The sequence below is a fragment of the Ascaphus truei genome, chromosome 17 (assembly GCF_040206685.1).
Source record: "Ascaphus truei isolate aAscTru1 chromosome 17, aAscTru1.hap1, whole genome shotgun sequence".
NCBI lineage: Eukaryota > Metazoa > Chordata > Amphibia > Anura > Ascaphidae > Ascaphus > Ascaphus truei.
In genome coordinates, this window is record NC_134499.1 from 34,162,538 (window position 1) to 34,171,947 (window position 9,410).

Below are 9,410 nucleotides of genomic sequence, written 5' to 3' on the forward strand. Positions count from 1 at the left end.
ACTAAGGTATTTCATCATTTCACTCTTTTTCTGGCATTGGTTTCCAAATGTTCTATCAATGTCTTGCTATGACTTTGCCAAAAGGATTCAGTTAAAGACATTTGCCAATTTTGCAATTTCATTTAGCAGATTTCCCTGACACCGGCTCGCACTTTTTGTTATTTGAAATTGCCCTAGTGCTGTCTTTTAAACAAAAGAAACGAGCCCCAGTGCTAATCAAAGGTGTGGTATGCATGGCAGCTGCCCCAGCTACAATCTATTCAGAGGTTCGCAATGTTACCATGTTGTGGTCACTGTGGCCCTTGCATAGGAAAAGCCTCCGCAGTTATTTGAACATCTTGGCTTCACTAAATCAAGGAAGCACGCATTGCAAGGTAATGCATTGTAGGCCTTTCCAACAGTGAAGGGGTGAATATAGGCCATGGACAAGATATTTCAATCGATGAGCTGCTCATGACTCTTTCAATATGCCAGAGAGAGGCAACTCCAAATTTGTAACCAGTAGGTCAGAACATAAAGTTCAACTCATTTAGTGAATTCTATGCTGGATTAGGTACATTTAAGTGAAACTACATGTAACTGAGACATCTTCAGTTCAGACAATATTCTAAAGGTTAGAAACTACAAATACCTGACCTGTAACTAATGGAGCATAATGAAAAGGCTGTGGACCATATTTACTAAACAGTGCTATGCAACATGACTTTGCAGCCCATTCTCTTGATTGAGCCAAAAGGTGTCTTATGGAATAGCACCATTTAATAAATATGGGCCTAGATGCTCAAAAATAGTGTACCACTTAAAAATATAAAAATGCCATATTCATTCACAAAACCTCTGCAATTGACTCTTACGCATTTGTTATTTCCCTCAAATACACTAGGTTGGAGTATCATTTTATTACCTACTGTATATCAATCTACACAGAAGCTAATTTATCTAAGTGCTGCAGTTTTATCCATAATCTGTCAGTAGGACTTGTAAACAAACCAGGGATATAAAAAGCTAACTCAAGTTCTTACATTCACTGAAGAATGTAATTCAAATCTTTTCAAGCAAAATGTATGTGTAGGGACTCCTAGAAAAGCTATATATTTTATTAAAACAGTAAACAAACATAAATACTGTTTCAGCTTAGCCTCTATAATTTGTGACTTGGGAACTCAAGAAACAAGAACTTGAAAAAATACCCCAAATGTTGCCCAGTATTTATGGCTTCTACTTCATAAACTTGATTGGGCTTTATATCCTGTGGATTATACTGGCTGAGTCATCGCTGATCATTGAATGAAAGGTCACCTGAGCTACAGTTCACTGCTGATGGTTTATCAGGAACTATTGATCAAATAAAGAAAAAATGCACACCACAAAGAGCAACCAATTACTTTGCATTATTCTTTTAAAGAACTGTCAAGGGACTGCAAATCAATGTGTTAACTTAAAAAACGTACTTTATACAGAATGTAGTCCAGAAGTACCATATGCCCAGCAGCATAAATACCATGTTTCGTCACTGTTAATGTCTGTCTAAAGGTACAAATTCCTTTCATTTTCTTATCATTCTGGCATTGAATCCTAGTTAAATACAAGTTACAGTCAATCTGTCGGACAAAAGCCATACAATACTCTACTAAGCAGGAGGTATTACATTGCTGAATTATTTCTATAAGGAGTGTTTACATCAGTGGTGGAAGAACCGCATGTGCGGCCAGTTCGGCTGCACTAGGACCCGTTACCGTTAGGGACCCATCCTCCATGCACCGGAACATTGGTCCAGCAGTTATTTTAGCCCCCGTTCACTCCACACTGCCTACCCGGGCCCTATCTGTGGTGAGGAGACTTAGGCTGCGGTCCCATTAACTGCCTGTGAGCACGGCGCGGCGTGCGCTGTGTGTGTAAGCACCGCCCCTCAATGGGGCTGGGCCCAGTAGACACCGTCACGCTGAATGTGCAGCCACGCCGTGCTGCAAGGTTTTTTACAACTCAATCAAATTGAGTTCAAACCTTGCGACGGAGGCGTGGCCACGCCCCCATCGGCGGTTCACTCAATGAGGGCGAACCAGCCGCGTGATGTAATGGCCACGCCCCCACAAATCCCTGACCACGCCCCCAGCCGTCGAAAGCTTCCCTGTCTCCTGGAGACCGCAGATCGTGGTTAGCGTTGTGCACATGCCACCCCCACCCCCCGCCGGGCGCGCGTGTCACAGAACGCACTGGGGACTCAGCCTTACCCGGCAGCAGCAGAGGAAGGTGGTCCTGACACGGAAATTAGGCCCAACCTGCAGTTGGGCACACTTCCATAATCACTGGGCTCCCTCCATCACCACTGCATAGGGCCAAAGAGACCTTTGTTAAAACTTGCACGGGGGCTACTAGAGACTTGTAGTTCTTGAATACAAATATGTTCTATTTCGTAGCCCAAAGTTTTGGTGTGTGCCTGGTAAGTTCCAAAACTGATTGCATTTATATATACACATACATACATACATACATGCATACATACATACACACACACATACACACATACATATATATATATATATATATATATATAAAGGGTGGATGCTCTAAGACAAACTTTCAGCATCCCTATCCAACATTACATGCCAGCAGAACCCCCAGCTCATTACTGGATATTTTATCCAAATTTCGGCCAAATTTCGGCCAAAATCTCAGTGGAGTGACGTCAGCGGGCTAGTCTCGCGAGACCAGAGGATAAACCAGGAAGTCACGGAGAAGGGCTGCAGGCAGAGAAGAACCAGCACGGCGTATCTCTGCGTTCCACGTGGAGTATTTATACAGCAACTCCAGGCAGCAGGACGGAGAGGATTATAACATCCTACGTGCTTGTTTATATCTGCTACTTTGTAAGTAGCGATCTACTTTTGCACATATATTTTAATTAAACGTACTTCACTATATTTTGTTTCTCTTCCTTTCATTTCAGAATCATTGGCAATCCTAACCTATACCCCCATTCTATTCATGCTCAAATTCATTATACAGTTAACAGTTATTTGCGCCGTTGTTTCCCCCCTTTCCCCATATATATATAATAAAAAGAGAAGCGCAAGCTCCATAGCTTCACACAGTATAAGAGATTTAATACAATTAAAATGAGAAAGTCACAAGGGCTTGCACTCACAGGGAAACATGGTAACTGGCATTTGAGAGAAAATCTCTGCTTGACGTCCCAATCAGAGCGGAGAACGGTCTCAGATCGACGCATCAGAGGGAGGCTACCGGCAGTAGGCAGAGTGCTGCCAAGAAGGTGTTCTTATTCCCCACTGCCTTTTTGATAGATAGGATATGGATATGCATGCACTCACACACACCTGATACCTGGGCCTTCAGCGTGAATTACCTCCTCGCAAAAAGGTTATCAGTCATCCCCTAGATGTCCCAGACTTTTGTTTGCTTCTGAACCCATTCATTCTTTTTCCTGCCTCTTTCAGTTAAATCCAAATGGATATAGAGATGATGGATATAGGGATAATGGGAGATATAGGGATGATGGGAGATATAGGGATGATGGGAGATATAGAGATGATGGGAGACTATTTTTGTATACATAATATTACACCTTCTTGCTGTCTATTAGTTCTCCCAACAGATCAATTTGATTGTAAACTCTTTGAGGCAAGGATTTCTTTTTCTAATGTTTACTTTTATGTTTAAAGTGCTTATTCCCATTATTCTGCTGCGTCTACAGGAATAACTGCTGTGAAGCACTATGTACATGAATGGCACTGTAAAAATAAACACATTCAAGATTATTATTTGGTTGGCAGCTGGACTGGCATGTCTCATTACTTGGGATAAAGGTCTCATACTGGCCCTTCCCGACTGCTGTCACATCTTGGTCCCTTTAAATTGAACCTGTATTTCAGACATTTTATACTTAACTATGTACTATATACTTAACTCTAAAATGCTACTAAAGGTTTTCATTTAACAGTGCAAACTAAGAAGACTATGAACAAAAATATTTATTCAGGGCACATATTCACCGCTTCCCTTTTGTAGAAGCTTGCAATGCATTACCTTGCAATGTGCGTGCCTTTGTTTTAATGAAGAGTTAAGATGCTCCATTAAATACAGGGACAAGGGCCAAACAGATTGCAACATGGTCAGCTTACCGACATCTGAATGGAAGGTAGCTGGGGCAGCTGCCACTCACGCCACCCTTACAAACATACCCATGCCCCAGAAATGTGCCCCAAATGTAAGAAACCAATTTCTCGAACACTGATGAAGATACATGAGGACTGAATAGAAAAGAAGAATCGACAGGCTGCGTGATGCGATCTGCTTGAAGAACAACCACCGTCATCTTACAGCTGTGTACTGTGCATGAAATGCAATGAGAATACAAATTGGTTACAGCCCAATTAATTCCAATTATACACACACCTTCTTTTTTTTTTTTAAATCAATTACATTTGATTTCATATTTGCCTTTTTACATTACCACACTTATTCGCAACAATGAAAGTCGAACTGACTACAGAGGTATCACAGAGAAATCTTTTTTTTTTTTTTCAAAAATAATTCTTTGCTTCATTAGTTTAGAACAGCTTAATCCAAATCCTGCCTACCAAATCCCTATTATGATATGGGTATTGCAAATAATTTCACACTTCTTTTTATAAATAGTTGACAGCGTAAAGAAATTTAATGTGCATCATTAACTTTCATTTCCACCATATGCCTATGTTCTATAATTAGTGTATTTGATACTGATGTACTAATATTTCACATTTGCGCATTCAAGAATCATTAGCAAGAGTACAATCAATATATGGATAGTAATAATAGAGGCTATATGTGAAGATGACAATAAAATCCATTTTATGATGATCTTAAAGTATTATGAAAGAATGCATCATATATTTTGACCAAATCTGCTAATTTCAGTTTTTCCAGTCAACACAGTTCCTATTATTAAACTAGATGTATTTTTGTTTTTATCAATAAGTGGTCAACATACTGTATTGCTGGTTATGTGATGGAAACATATACAGTTATTTAACTAGAAATTGTATTTGGGTTTTCAGCATTTTAGTAAAAATCCATAGTATGAAAGTACATGTAGGAGCTGTGTGTGGAGGTTTTAAAACAGGAGACTTCTTTTAGGGGAAATTATATAGGACAAAGTTAACAAACACACAGATACCCAGCAAGTTCGCCCCTCCCCACTGTCCAGGTAAGCAGGTTTTCTTTCCATGAAGCTGGTTGCGACAGGTTCAATGTCAGGACCATCCTTCCTCTAATTATAGAGGTTAATAAGGATTTTAATCAGTTAGTGTTAGGACCTGCGATATTATGGTCATGCCTTGAAAGTGGCTCGCAGGCTTTTACACTTATACGAAGAGAGAGTCTGTCCTGCGCTCTGGCAGTTAGTTTAGTTAGTTTAGTTAGTTGAGGGGTGGGGATTGCGGTGTAGCCGTGTGTCTGTGAGGCTCTAATAAAGTTTTTTCTACCAACCCGGAAGTGCCCTGAAGTTTGTTACGGGCTGTTGGGCCGGAACCTTTCTCTTCTTTATACACTTATACGCTTTGGCCAAAGGGTTAACTAAATGACCCTTTTTCAAGAGATACATAGGTATTTCACTGTGTCTTTTTGTCACATTGGATGTTGCTCTGGACTTCTTTGTTTCTTGTTTTATGAAATTAATATAGGCTTTTATTAGTGAAAGCTTTCACACATCAAATCTGCTTGTGTTCAGCATACAGGAGCAAAATAAACAGGCCTACAGTAGCTCATCTTTGGAGCGCTGACTATACACTACATAATCTATCTGCAAATTGAGGGATTAAGCCACTTACCAATGATAACACACAAGGCAGACATAGGCAAGTTTTACCTTCGGGCCCCCAGCTTCCCACTGGTGGGGAGACCAGAGACCCTGAGATTGAGAGGAGTACCCTTTTATACGTCTCTAATGAGCCAGCTCATGAGGCCAGTTAAGCCAGCTTGCTTTAGAATTAACCTCCTGAGTCCTGGCTCAAGCTTTGTATACCTGTTCCCCATGCACCATTATCTGACAGGGGATCCACCCTAATACAGTACTGAAATTAGACTTCATGATAAAGCACATTTTTGCTCAAATTGTATTTTACCCTTAAAAATTACAAATGTTGGCACTTTTAACTGTTCATACAAAACCTTTTGGGCTCTATGTATAAACATGGATAAAGTGTGACATTTGTAAGAACAGTATGTTAGATTTACACAACTTCATATATGGAGGATTTTTTGCAAATAAAAGAATAAAAGAGTAATGCTGAGAGACGCAGATGATGACAGATCTCATTATAATCTGTGCACCATGTAACTCCCCCCCCAACTCCTCCTACTGACACCCCCCTCCCCAAGGTGCAAGCTGGGGCAGATATGCAGAATGTGATACATCTCATTATAATCCGTGCACCATGTAACTCCCCCCAACTAATCCTACTGACACCCCCTTCCCCCAAGGTGCAAGATGGGGCAGAGACGCAGACGGCGATACCTCTCATTATAATCTGTGCACAATCTAACTTCTCCCCAATTCGTCCTACTGACGCCCCCCATGGAGCAACCTGGGGCAGACGGAACAATATTGGAACAAAATGCTTTGATATATACAGTATTGTAAGTGTAGTGTGAAAATGAGAAGGTTTTGCTCCACAATTGCCTTACATACTTTAGACCCCTTTACCGGTTGCATTTACAACTAAAATCAGTTGGTTTGAGAATCGAATATTACATTCTGACTGTGTTAACATCTCCGTCTGAGTCAGAAGATCCAACTCTCTCAGACACTAGAACATTAAACCTTCTGACCTTCATTTTCAAAGAAGTTTGCTGTACATATGGCCTATTACGCAGCAACAAAGACTTTCAACATTTTGATTGCAATATCTCCGTCCGTGCTCCATATATTTGATGCATTCTATATTGCCTTAACCTTCTTAGCAACAGTTCATGGCTGAAATATGTTCACCAGGTGCACTGAGTAAATTTCCTATACATTTCAGTTGAACAGACTTACACAATTTCATGAGCACAGTAATATTTTCACGTTTTTATTTTAGTTTTCCTATGAGGAAGTCTGAATGCTCAGCAGAATATTTCCATGGCAAGGAACAGATCTCAGTGAAATTCAACATCTAAATGCAAAGTAGTGAGGACAGTTATCATTACCCACTTACATATGGTGGCCGGGAGCAATGGGTCCCAGGTGAACAGAACCTTGTAATAACCTCTAAATTAAATTCACCTTCATTATTCTGAGAGTATGGTGAATATATATATATATATATATATATATATATATATATATATATATATATATATATAGGTCATATAATATGGTAAATGTATATATATATATATATATATATTGTGACAAACGGCTTACTCCGGGGCTCCGCCGTCTGTCCGGGACTGTTAGAACACGGTCTTTTAGGGTAGGTTAAATGATGAGACGTCACGTACTGTTCCTTTAAACAGGCTATGCCTGGTTTATTCAGTCCCAGGCACTGAGACTGCCACAGTTTAAACAGAAAACAAAGCCAAACAAAAAGCTGCTCGTCTGAGCGATAACTTAAACTTAGATGTCCCTGACTCAGAGTTGGAAGTGGCTTGTCCACTTCCACCAACAAAATAAGTACCTTTGCAGTCTTTAGACAAACTAACAGAATGAATGAAGCGATTTGGGAAAGAGGCTTTCTCACCCCTCTGCAGTTCAGCAGCCTTCCAGGCTCTTGGGCGGGGCCCAGAGGAAACAGGAAACAGGTCTTATATACCTGAACTCTAATCAGCATGACAGGTGACAGAAAACAGGCAGCAGACAAACTGTGGAATGGAGTGCCTGTACCACGAGGCTGCCCTGTTCAGCTTAGACAGGACAGAAACTGTTCAGTATCCTGGGAGCCCTGTATATGGAGTTTATTACCAACCCCTGGTTTCTGTCACATATCCTCCCCCCCAGCTCAGACCTCGAGGGGTGAGCGACCATGGATATTAGGGAGTGCATCCTTGACAACCCGTCGGCATTGCCATGTTTGTGCCCCGACCTGTGTTCCACAGAAAATTTAAAGGGCTGTAGGCTTAGGAACCACCTGGTCACCCTAGCGTTCTTCTCCCTATTTTGACACATCCAGGTAAGGGGTGCATGATCTGTGACCAATCGGAACTTTCTCCCCAACAGATAATACTTGAGTGTCTCTACAGCCCACTTTATTGCGAGACACTCTTTCTCGACTATGGAGTAATTTTTCTCCTGGGGATTTAGTTTCCTACTTAAATAAAGGATGGGGTGCTCCTCCCCTTGAGACTCCTGGGAGAGTACCGCCCCCAGCCCTACCTCAGATGCGTCGGTTTGGACTACGAACTCTTTGGAGAAGTCAGGTGTGACCAACACTGGTTGGGCACAGAGAGCTTCTTTCAGGCTTCTAAAGGCCTGTTCGGCTTCGGGGGACCACTTTACCATTAGCGGTCCTCTTGCTTTTGTGAGGTCGGTTAGTGGGGTTGCCTTAGTTGCAAAATTGGGAATAAACCTCCTATAGTAGCCAATTAACCCCAAAAAGGTCCTTACTTGTTTTTTTTGTGACTGGCCTTGGCCAATTTTGTATCGCCTCTACTTTGAGTGTTTGTGGTTTGAGTAACCCTCTACCAATAGAATACCCCAGATACTTGGCCTCCTCCAGACCAATAGTGCATTTAGCGGGGTTAGCAGTTAGTCCAGCAGACCGAACTGCGTCGAGCACAGCTTGGACCTTTGGAAGGTGGGACTGCCAATCTTCACTATGGATTACCACATCATCCAGGTAGGCGGCAGCATACCGAACATGTGGTTTTAAAATTTTATCCATCATTCTTTGGAACGTGGCGGGAGCTCCATGTAAGCCAAAAGGCAGCACCTTATATTGAAAGAGGCCGTCTGGGGTTGAGAAGGCTGTTTTTTCTTTTGCCCTTTCTGTGAGGGGAACCTGCCAGTACCCTTTTGTTAGGTCTAGGGTTGTGAGATATCGGGCTTTGCCCAGTCTCTCTACAAGTTCATCCACCCTGGGCATAGGATAAGTATCAAATTTTGACACCGCGTTTAGTTTCCGGTAGTCATTACAAAACCTTGTTGTACCGTCTGGCTTTGGGACTAAAACTATAGGGCTGTTCCACCCACTTTGGGATTCCTCAATTACGCCTAGTTTTAGCATTTTTTTAACCTCTAAACTTATAGCCTCTCTCTTGGCCTCTGGGATTCGGTACGGTTTAAGGTTAACTCGGACCCCCGGTTCAGAGACTATGTCATGTTTAATTACGTTAGTTTTACCTGGCTGTGTAGAGAAGATTTCTTTGTTCCTTCTCACTAAACTCTGGACCTCTCGTTTCTGATGCACGGACAGTGTTTCAGCTATGCTAAC